Consider the following 12,101-nt stretch of genomic DNA (forward strand, 5'->3'; position numbering starts at 1 on the left):
TGGAAAGTCTGAGAGACAGAGAGAACTGGTCCTTGAACAGTTTTAGCAGATGGTGTTATGCAAACTGAAATAAACAATATGGATAAGATGGGTTACCATTACTGGTGTTCTGAGGTTCAAGTTACCTGGAACTGTTTCTTCCCAAGCAAAGGAAAATCCTTCAGGTGTGCCCTTGACAGCAATAGAGGAAGTACAAACATTTCCAGCAGAGTAATACACCTCACTAGGGAGTCTCCTGCTGCATGGGAGTCACCCTTTCAGCTATCAATGCTATATGCTGCCATCAGCATTCACTCCTTGTACCACACCCTGATATATCATTTATGCAGTCTGCATAGAAATAGCTAAATTTACCATTGCTATGGTGTTTCCTGCCTTGCAACTACTTGTTCCCCCACAGGATGTTATAGCTGTCACCATTTTGGTTAGATGAACCCTATACCACATTTTTCTGGTTTGGCTTGCAATTTCAATCCCAAGGAATTCTCTGCTACTTGTTAACATGTGTCTTTCTTCATAAGGTGTGACTCTAGTCTTTTGTTTCATGCTTCCTTGGTATTACCTGCTATGCCAGTGCAGGATCCTCTCTTTTTCCTGTCTCTTGCAAAAGTCCAGGAATCCCTAAGGCCTCTCATGTGAAAGACTAGAGCCTTCTGTTATTTATGCTTGAAAAAGTGATTGTGTCTTTCTCTTCTCTTCCTGGGAAGATTCAGTCAGATTATTCAGCATGGAGCTAAGAGAGCTACTGTCTGTCACTGTTTACCTCACCACTGGATAAATGTAGGTATTGCTAAGATAATTGTGACAGCTGACTGAGCCATTGCAACAGCTTACCACTGATGAAAAAAGCAGATTTTGTTCCCCTGTTCTTTCCCCTGCTCTTCATTTTTGTTCAGCCCTGGAAGGGGAGGAGTTGGAAGAGAGAAGTGGGATCTCCCACTGTATGCAGACCCAATCTGCCATTTCAACTCACCTCATCTTGAGGAACTGCTTCTTTAGGTTCAGCTAAAGTTTCAGTGTTTACAAATCTCTGTCATTGTCAGCTTTAAGCAGCTAAGTGAGGTTGAAGGGCCAAGTCAGGTTCATTTGTGAGAGCTCCCACTGAAACAGCAAGGATTTAGGTTTTTTCTAAACCTACTGAAAAAGAAAAAAAAAGTCTAACATTTATCACTTAAAACTGATGCATTCATTTGAGCAATATTTCATCTTTCAGTTCTGTTAAATGGAGGAGTTAAATTCTGGTAAATGTTTGAGGAGTCTGCCCTGTTACTACACTGAAATGTAACTACCACTGCTTGTTCCTGTTTGCACACTTGTATAATTCAATTGAGTACAGTGGAATAGTACTGGGGAAGCACTGACTTACTATGTTTATAAAATGCACCTAGGTAAAGGGTGCCAAACAGTGCATCAGTCCTCCATTATGGAAAGTATCTAAAGAATGAAACAAACTTTGAAGCAAAAAGAAAAATGAAGTGGTTTCTGCCAGTCATTATGTTTCTGCCATTCTTGTTTCCATCCATCTCTGCAGGGCTGGATTCCACCAATGCTGGAAACAAAACACAGCACAGTTGAAAGAGAAGAGACAGATTGAAAGACATCTCTGGATACAGACTGTCCTGCAGAGCAATGCAGCTTGGGCAAAGCATTGGAGTGCTGATACTCCCCATGGAGGAGAGGGGATTCAAGAATGCTGAAGATAGATCCTTCTTGAAAAGAAGATCACAATTACAGAATGACAGAGTGGCTGAGTGTCGTGGTTTAACCCCAGGCAGCAGCTAAGCACCACACAGTCGCTCACTCACTCCCCCCACCCCACCCAGTGGGATGGGGGAGAAAATCGGGAAAAGAAGCAAAACCTGTGGGTTGAGATAAGAACAGTTTAATAGAACAGAAAAGAAGAAACTAATAATGATAATGATACCAATAATGAAAGGATTGGAATGTACAAATGATGCGCAGTGCAATTGCTCACCACCCGCTGACCAACACCCAGCCAGTCCCCTAGCGGCAAATCCCCACCCCCACTTCCCAGTTCCTATACTAAATGGTATGTCACATGGTATGCAATACCCTGTTGGCCAGTTTGGGTCAGGTGCCCTGGCTGTGTCCTGTGCCAACTTCCTGTGTCCTTCCAGCTTTCTCGCTGGTTGGGCATGAGAAGCTGAAAAATCCTTGACTTTAGACTAAACACTACTTAGCAACAACTGAAAACATCAGTGTTATCAACATTCTTCGCATACTGAACTCAAAACATAGCACCGTACCAGCTACTAGGAAGACAGTTAACTCTATCCCAGCTGAAACTAGGACACTGAGAGTGGAAGGGACCTCTGGAGGTCATCTGGTCCAACTCCCCTGCACAAGCAGGGCCACCTACAGCCAGATCAGGCAGCTGCCTCACTTTCTGTCACACCTTATGATACAACTGCTTCTCTACCATGTTCTGCGATTATTGGAAAGAGTCTAAGAGTGACAGGCCAGATTTTAATGCTGTTTGAATCATGGAAGTAAGTGGAAATGTCTCAAGAATGCCTGTCTCTGACCCTGTGAAACTCTCCTTGTCACATTTGAGTCCTAGTGGTTGCTCATATTATGGGAATGAACATAAGAATAGCTGTATCAAGATCTTCCTAGCCCTGGATTTTGTCTCTGACACTTGCCAATAGGAGATTCCCAGTTAGAATATGTGAACATAGCAAGTGTGTAGTGGTCTTGCTGAGAAAACTCCCACAGCCCTTCTGATTTGTTGCTTGGAGACTTTCTGAGCCAGTGATAGTGTCTTTGTATTTTAAGACTAAACCTAATTTTTATTCCATTAATTTTCCATTTCCTGGGGGTGGGTAGTTGTATACCAGAGGGACATGTTGTACATCACTCTGTTGCAAAACCTAATGTATTCCGTAGCAAAAGTTCTCTATTTTGCGACCTGGTAAAAAAAAAAAAAAAAAAAAAGAGGAAATCACGGCTCTACAGCATGGTAAAGAACATGGAGATTTGACTAAGATGAAGAGATAGGGTTATATCTAGCAGCTTTATTGTTTTAAAGCTCCCAGAAGTCCCAGTGGTTGCCAACACTAAAAAAAGACTGCCACTAGAGATACAATGATAGGCCAGTGCACACAGGAATGTGTTCCGCCAACCTTGGAAGTGGAGGTCTGATCAGATCCATAGGTGAAGTAATTTTGCAAAATTCTTGCCCCAGAAATCATATAATGGAATTGTCACTACCCTTGCTTATACCCAATTTAACAAAGTTAAATTCTGCAATTTTGAGGCCTACAGACATGTCCTAAATAAAAAAGAAAAGAAAGAAGAAAAAAGGAGAGTAGGTATTGCTATTGGAGAGCTATCTTCCTGCTCTAAATGACAAAAAGAAAACGTAAAGAATAAGGTTACAGATGAGATGAAAAATGGTAATTATTTTAGGGCAAAAATGCATGGAATTGTTCATAAATATAACCATTACAGATTCAGAGAAGTCAACACTGAGATTATATTTGCAAGAAACTGGAACAATTTAATGTCAAGAAATTCAGAATCTGAGGCATGGGCACATTACCTCCAGTTGAAATGAGGGCATGTAAAAATTGTGTGATTCTTATTAAGGTGTTAATCTGACTGCAATCTCTGGGCTAACAATGTAGGAAATTTTTCCTATTTCCCAGGAACTGGTATGTTGACAATCACTGTGTCTGAAGAGTATACTGACATAAATAAGGCACAAGTACCTTTCTAGAAGCAAAATCCTGTTTCTCCTGGAATGTGTGTGCACTGAAGGCTAAAATGAGAGCTGAGATGATAACTTGGTATTTGATCTATGTGAGCTGGGTAACACTGGGGTAAATACTACCCTCCTATATAAATTCTGAGACAGGATGAGAGCTTGTCAGCAAGAATGCCTGACAGAGAGAATTCAGAGCACAGTGCAAGTCACAGGAGTGCTGTAGGCTTCACAAAGAGGCAAGATGATGCTGAGTGCATCAGCTGACATTTGGAAACTGTTAGGGTAGCAGTAGCGGCACTATACAAAACCCTGATGACACCTGCTCAGAAATACTCTGTATGATCTCAGCCAAACCTACTGGAGGGACCAGACATCCTTGAGCTTCAGCTGACCCCATACAGGAGCTGCTCACCAAGCCCCTGCTCAACTCCAGACCTGGAGCAATGTGCTGCAGGGTGACCACATCTGCCCAGCTGCCACACATTCATGCCACCATACTTGCTCCTGCCTCTGTCCAATATGGCACTTTGCTGGCCCCTCAACACCCCCAAAGGCCGTTGAACATGTCTCAGGCCTGCCATCAGCCCCAGTCATTCAGTTCCTCCTCTCTCCATGATGTGCCAGCATAGCGTCCTTCCTCTGGAGCTGCTCCTTTGCTTCTGGGCCTTGGTCCGTGCCCAAGAGGCACTGACAAGCCACCCACTTGCTTTCAGATGGGACAGATCCTTACAAAGCAGTGCTATGGGTTGTTGCCTCCCTGGGCTCTCTGTCTCAAGCACTTCACATTGACAACTTGCCAAATTCGAAACCAACAGCAGCCTAGAGCCAGTATCACTGGGCACAGCACGAGCTGCCTTGTCCAGACAAGAAGAGGGCCCCAGCTAGTCCTGGCTCCAGCAGCTTTCCATCCACTCCATGAGCGCACAGCGCTTTGCCTCCTGGGTGCACGCTCTGCCCAGAGCCACAGGCAGTGGCTGCGTCCGACGCTGCCTGTGCTCAGCCTGCCAGCCCGTCCAAACGGAGGGACATCCTCCCTCCCAGGGACCAGCGCCTGCCCTGGCACCGGAGCAGCAGCACCTGGGCTCCGGGCTCTCCATGGCATGGCCTCTTTGCCAGCTGCTGACCCTGAGGGGGACCTACCTGCCTTGCTGCTGCGTGTCGGCTGGTGGTGACAGGCACGTCAGGACATGGCGGTTGCTCTGGGTCAGCCCAAAGGCCAGCCCAGAGCAGTATCTCCCTGGCAGTGGCTGAGAGCCTTGCTGGTGTCTGAGGCTGTGTGGCAATGTATAGTGGTTTCCTGCACACACTTTCTACGTCTTCTACTGCCTTGAAGCTAATGCCCTCACATCTATCCTGCTACCTTCACTGCCACCTGAGGTTGAGCTCTGTGTGCAAAGGCATCTGAATTTCACTGGAAATTATACTTTTCTGTGGTTTTACCTCTGAATGCTTGTTGTCTTCATGTGGACCTGGGAAATGTCCCATGTGAACAAGGCTGGCTGTCCTATGGAAAGGCTTTTAACAATAGGTCTCTGAGGGCATGTTGGGCTGGACACTTGAATCACAAACATGCCATTCTGGTTGGTTTCTCTCCCTTTCATTTTGATCAATTTGCTTTCAATCAAGCTTCCTCCTTGTCAGTGCTAAGCAAGTAACACGTGGCTAATATAGAAAAGGAATAGTGAAGTTTGTGCCTTCCCAGCCAAGTCAAGCAGAGGACCTTTCCAAATATGCTCGTCATTCACTTGTTATCTCAGACACTGCCAGAATATTTTGAGCAGCAAACACCCCTGCAGCCCTGCCAGCTGAAGGGGGTCAGCTGGCAGGCTGGCTGTCCAGCAGGGAAACATTCTTTTCCCCACCTCACATTGCTCAATACCTGACTGTTTTCCAACTTAACAGCAGTTTCCCTGCTGGCTTTGTTCCAGAGCCTAGCTCTTCTAGTCCAGGTAGATCAGAAATGTCACAGCTCCTTTGCCTGGACAGTTGGGCATTTTATCTGAGGAATATGACAGGTTAGTCTGTCTTGGTCTGCCTTTGACAAACTGCCTTTCATCCACTTTTCCTTGTAGTGCAGACTGTTGCAGAGCGTTACCTCTTGGTGAAGGCCAGAGCATATTCCCCAGTCCTCTGGACAACCTTTTTTTCCCCAGACCTTGTCATTCCTAGGCCTTACTCCAGCCCCTGCATGATGTGTGCATGCTCTAAGAAGGCAGCTCTGGAAATCCTTCCTGAAGGGGGAGTAGACAGGTGTCAGCTCAAGGTATGGTTCCACTAGAATAGAAGTTCTCCCCACTTTGTCATCTGGCCCCAGAGACTGTTGAACTCTGGCCTGGCCACTGTAATGGCCACAAGAGGTCCCAACAGGAGGACTGCACTTCAGGCACTCCAGCAAAAGTTTTCAATGGGCAGCACTTAGATCCTCTCATGATTCACAAAGGCATTGAAGGCTGGTATGACTGGTGGGAGAATCTTCTCCAACCTGACTGAGATTTCCTTGACATTCTGGATCATTTAGGCAGTCTGTTTTAAATTTGAACCAGAATGGGGTTCAACCAGAATAGAGGACGTAGGGAAATTTCTGTCTTTTTGCCTACAGACAGGCAGAGAGATTTGGCAGCAGAAAGGAACTGCCTTTGTTATCATGAAAGTTTACTTATATTTTTGATAGGGGGCTTTCACTACATATGCCTGAGCTTTGGACTTCCTAAATATAACTCCTGGCCCTAAGAAAACTCCAAGGGGTAGAATGTGATTAATCTTAAAGTTTTGCAGGGATTGGTGAACAGTAATGTTTTGTTTTGATGGGAAGTAGATGCTATGTCTTGCCAGGGGAGGAGCCATGTATGTAAGTGTAAGTTAGGGGCTGATGTTTTGTGTGTGGGAGGGATTAAGGTGTTTGTGTTTAGTGTGGATGCAAAAGAGACTGTGTCCTGAAGGAAGAACAGTTTTTAAGGATACCCTGGGCAGGGTAAGAACTTTTGAGTAGCACATCTCCAGTGCACTGGTCTTAGTATCAGGTTTGTTCTTGCCTGAGCCATATATTTGCACATGTTGCATTATCAATCATCTCTCATCCTTGGAGCCAAAGCCATTCGTAGAAGGGGTAGGAAGTGGCAAACAGATATTCTGGGTGGTCTTATCCCACTGTTTACACCTCTTTCTGCAATACCTCATCTGATGATGTAAATGCCAGAAGCCACCAGTGGTGATAAGAACTCACTAGGAACTTGTGGCTAGAGATGGAAAGGTATGTGCATCCTTGGCCTGTCATACCTTGTTGAAGGTGCAACGCCTGTTTTGGTAACTCCATATGACTCAGAGAAGGAAAGGATGTGTGCTGTCACCACCACACACTGTGGCACTTGGCAATTGCAAGGGCTGCAGACGTTCTCAGAAGGTGATGCTGACCTATCTCTGGAAGAATTTATCATCACAAAGCATTTTTACCATAAACTTAGCTATTCTAACTAGTTGCATCATCCATGAATTTTCTATAATGAACAAGGGCCATATAAAATAAGATAACAAAAGGCCTTCCATTTATTTACAGGAATAAAGCAACAGTGCTGCAAATGTATGAGTACACCCCACAGTGGGGGAATCCTTTCTAAGTGAAGCTCCTGACAAACTCATATAGACCACAGGAAAAAGCATGGTCTGCAACATGTTGGCCACTAGCAGGCTTATGGTGAACTTGCTCATCCAGTCGGCTCAACACAGGTTGTTGTGAGTGAGACCTTGATAGGCTCCAAAGGAGAACTCACATTTCCATGGAGAGTACCTTGTGTTTCTCACAGCAGGTCTGTAGTCTCACTGCTTGGTACTTTTCCTTAATAACAGAGGTGTGAGTTGTGTTGCTGCTGGCAAACAGGCCATTAAGGCCACTGCTGCCCTGGCCTTAGGTCACTGCATGAAGGTAGCCTCAAATCAAATCCTCAATGTCATTGATTTGATGTGGAAAACAGTAGATAAGTAGGCATCAAGGTGGTACAAGAAGTGCTAAGCAGAAGCTAGGATCTGTTTGGGAAATAGCCCCTTTTACAGTGAATGCTGGTGTACTCATGAGTTAAGTGGCAGAGAAGTCATGTGCACACTCTGTGCAATAAAGATCAAGGTTGTGGAAATTCAGAGAGTTGTCACACCACAGTGTCCTGCAGCCTATGCGCAGAAGGAAGACAGTATACCATGCCCAGAGGCCACAGTAATGGTGTTACTAGGGTTGCACCACATGCTTCTGTGGCCAAGACGTGCTCTCTTAGGTACAAGGACAATGTAGATGTTGCTGTTGAGTAACCACTGAGGAGGCAGTGTGCTTGAAGGATGGTGTCCTAGGTGCATAGCTGAGCCATAGGCTGTCAGGATACATCCTGTTGTATCTCCCAGAGACACTGCAGTTTAGCACTGTGAACTGTCACATGAGGTGCTGTTTTATATGTGCCAGATGGCACAGGAAAATTTATGTGCTGTTCCCTCATGTAGCAGCTGACAAAGAAATGCAGAAAGGCATGTTTGTGTTACTAACATTGAAAGTAAGTTTACTTGCCACTGGTTGCTTCGTATCTACACATGACACAATTTATTTATCTTCCCCTTCTCCACACAACTGTTGATTTTACAGATGTCTATCACATCCTGGCTCAATCATCTCTTCTTCCATCTCAGGATGTCCTTGTATGGGAGCAGTTCTCTCTCTCTGATATTACTTGAGACACTTCTGTGTACATTTTTGGGATCTGGTTACCAAAACTAAATTCAATATTCAAGCTTTGGGCACATGAAGGATTTATACCATGACATAATGATATATCTGATCTGTCATCTGTGTATTCCATAAAAACTCCTATTTTTCCATCTGTGTTGTCAATCTGCTTTTGGGCTGACAATTCAGAGAACCATCATAAATATACCAGATCTTTCTCATGAATAAACAATTTTTCAGGGTGTAGAGAAGTTATTAGTTTATAAAGGTTAAATACCACTAAACTAAATTTCAGCTGACCTGTCAGACAATCATCCAATTATTCTGTGTCATGACATTCCATGAAATTTTAGTGTTACAAGCAGATCTTACCATGATTCGTCATTTTTATAAGTCCTTTTTTTCCAGGCCATTTATGTATATGTTGAACTGCACAGGTTCTAACTCACATCTCTGTGGGACTCTGCTCGTGGCTTCCCACCTCAGCTAACAATTTATTTCCATGTTTCATGTCTTGTGCTTTAATTCAGAAGGTAACTATATCTTTCCAGTCAAAGCAACTTTTGACCATGTCATGTGGGAGCAATGCATATACTTTTCAAAATCTCATCATGCTGTATTGACCAGGTCATTCTTATCCATGTCCCTGTTGATTCTCTTGAAGTCAAATTTATTGTGAGACATGGATTTCACTTTCAAATTCTGTTCTTATTGTGGTTTCTACCAACTTGTGTTATGCAGTTGTCAGACTGACAGACCTACTTCCCCACAATCAGGAAAGTTGTTAAGTCTAATATTACAGGTACAACATTTAATTCCCTTGGTACTAAGAATGATTTAAACTACAGGTCACTTCTACAACAACTTAATCTGTTTGTTTGTTTGTTTAAACATTCCTGGGTATATAAAATTTCTGCAACAGATGATGTGTTACTGTTCAATGTATTATTTTCTCCTACAAACTGAAGTATGCAATGGAGACCTTAAGTTAATAGGGTTCCTCACATTTTTCTCTATTAATAGATGTTCCTTCTGGAAACTTCCTTGCTCCTAAAGTAAAAACCAGCACAAATTGCTTAGCTTTTCTGCTTGTTTTCCTTTAGTGATCTTTATATACTTCAGTTGTTACTGTTTCTTATGCATTCTCTCACACAGGCCTGCTGCTCATAAAATGCTTATAATAGACATATAAATATATAGACACATATTGATGCTTGAGATAAGACCATTTGGATCATCTTTAGAATCTTTTCTCACATTAAAACAGATTAGTCCCAATGATGCAGTTAGTGGCACCACTCTTCAATGATGGTTTTTGTCACTTTCAAATGTTGTCACTTTCAATGTCACCAACATTGAAGCTGGTTGGAAATGTTGCAGCCAACACTGAAACAGTCAGACATGCAGAGACATATCTGCTTTGTAATAAGCTACATTAAAAAGCTCACAGGTAACACAGACAAAGACACCAACATTTCCACTTAAATTGAGTTTTGTACTTCTTTGGATTACCTGATACACCAGATTATTTTATTCAAAAATGTTCCCCATGGGATTTGCAGCTTGCAAGTGCTGTTGTCGACCATGCTGGAGGCATCAGTGCACCCTGTGGACCCTGACTAACTGTCTGACAGGGAATGCCCAGCCTCTGCTGCAGCTGCATTTCTGCTGCCCTCTGTGTAAAACGAGAGCTCCCAGGAATGTTAGCACAAGCCGAAAAGAAATGCCGATGCTCTGATCTACTAGAGCAAAACTTCTCATCCCTACCCTTCTGCTAAGATGCAGCTGAGTACTGGACCATGGCAATGGTAAGGACATACTTTGCATATAAAAATCAAGGAGAATTAGGTCAGTTTAAATTGAAGTGAGGGAATCTTTTTGTGTTTCTTGCAGGCTGTTTGTGGGCCCTACTGTGGCTGGCACGATGTGTTGCCTGGTAAGGAAATGTGTTTTAGAAATCTGCTCTGGCATCCCTAATAGAGAATTCCATGCTGGTGCAGACAAAAAAAAAAAAGTGGGAAACATGAACTGACCTCTGGAAGAAAGCTGCTAATGATCATAACTAATGAGGGGCTTGAATGCATCCTCTGGTATGAAAAGCAGTTCAGGATGTTCACTGCATGGGCTATGAGACATGCAAGCTAAAATCCATGGAGCTAGAGCATAACCCCCAGGATAGTGCTGCTGGTGAAATTTGGGGGAAGTTGTTGGGGGGGGGAGGGTTGTATGAATGGCTGGCTTTTCTCTCTCCAAGTCTTGTCCCTCTATTCATAGTGCTTGGTATACTTGTGATCTTGTTTCAATTCACGGAAATCAAAGTGGTTACTTCTCGTGGTAGGGAATGTTGGAAGTTGCATTTTTGTAAAGGTGATGCCACCCTTTTTCAGTATGGATTCCAAGCAGCTTCCTGAAAAGCTACTGTGACAGAAAATCTGCATTTAAGGGGAAGGTACCATTTCACTGAGCAGTGGACAGGAAGGTAAAAACTATGACCTGGCATGTTAGGATAAGCAGTTCTTGAAAGTGCATCAGAGTTAGCTAATTATCCTTCTCCCACCATCACAGCAAACTTGAGAGGATGACATCTGAGCAGTGTTTTAAATAAGATGAGGGTGATACAGAGGATACTTTTTCCACCATACACTGGAGCTTCAGTTACACAGAAGATGAGTAGGGTGCAAAGACTGAGAAGTCAATGGGAAGAAGAGAATGTCTGGAAATGTCTGAGATGTTGGAAAGTGAAGCAGAAATGACAGAAATCAGTGTTCAAATATCAATATTAGAAACAGCAAACAATCACATTGTAGTAAGAGAAGAAAAAAAAGATTATGAGGTATGATTCATCTACAGTAGAAACTTAAAGATCTTTATATGGAAGTATATCAGCTTCATTTTCAAGTCTGACTCTTTTGAGGATATAAATGGAAGTTATATAGACATTGCCTATCTTTTGCCACAACCTTCTTTATGAAAAATCTCAAAAATCACAGAACTGTAGAACAATCCAGGTTGGATTAATAGATCATCTGTCTCAGCCTTTCATGGGAAAGGGAGCCTAGATGAGATTACCTAGCACCCTGTCCAGTAGCATCGTGGAAACCTCCAGTGATAGGGACTGCACCCATTTCCCTGGGGAGGTTGTTTCAGTAATTGATTGTTCTCACTGTAAGAATTTCATTCTTACATCAGGATGAAACCTCTGCCAGTACAACTTGCACCTGTTACCCCTTATCCTCTTAATGTGGCTCCTTGTGAGGAGAGAGCCTCCATCCTTTTTGTAGCTCCCTTTAAGTACTGGAAAACTGTGATGAGATTCTCCCCTGAGCCATCTCTTCTCCAGGGAGAAAAGATCTAACTTCTTCAGTCTTTCCTCATAGGGCAGGTTCTCCACTCCTTTGATCATCTTTGTGGTCTTCCTTTGGACCCTCTCCAGTCTGTCCACGTCTTTCTTGAATTGTGGAGATCAGAACTGGAGACAGTACCCCATGTGTGGCCTGACAAGTGCTGAGTAGCGTGAGATGGTCACATCTCTATCTCTGCTAGTAATACACTTATGGATGGAGCACAGAATCAGATTTTCCTTCATTACAATGTGAATTTCAATTCTTTGTTGGCTAACACAGGGCTTCCTGTCTACTGGCCTGGATATAGTGTCATTGCCCTGCAAGATAT

The sequence above is a fragment of the Buteo buteo genome, chromosome 13 (assembly GCF_964188355.1).
Source record: "Buteo buteo chromosome 13, bButBut1.hap1.1, whole genome shotgun sequence".
Taxonomy (NCBI): Eukaryota; Metazoa; Chordata; class Aves; order Accipitriformes; family Accipitridae; genus Buteo; species Buteo buteo.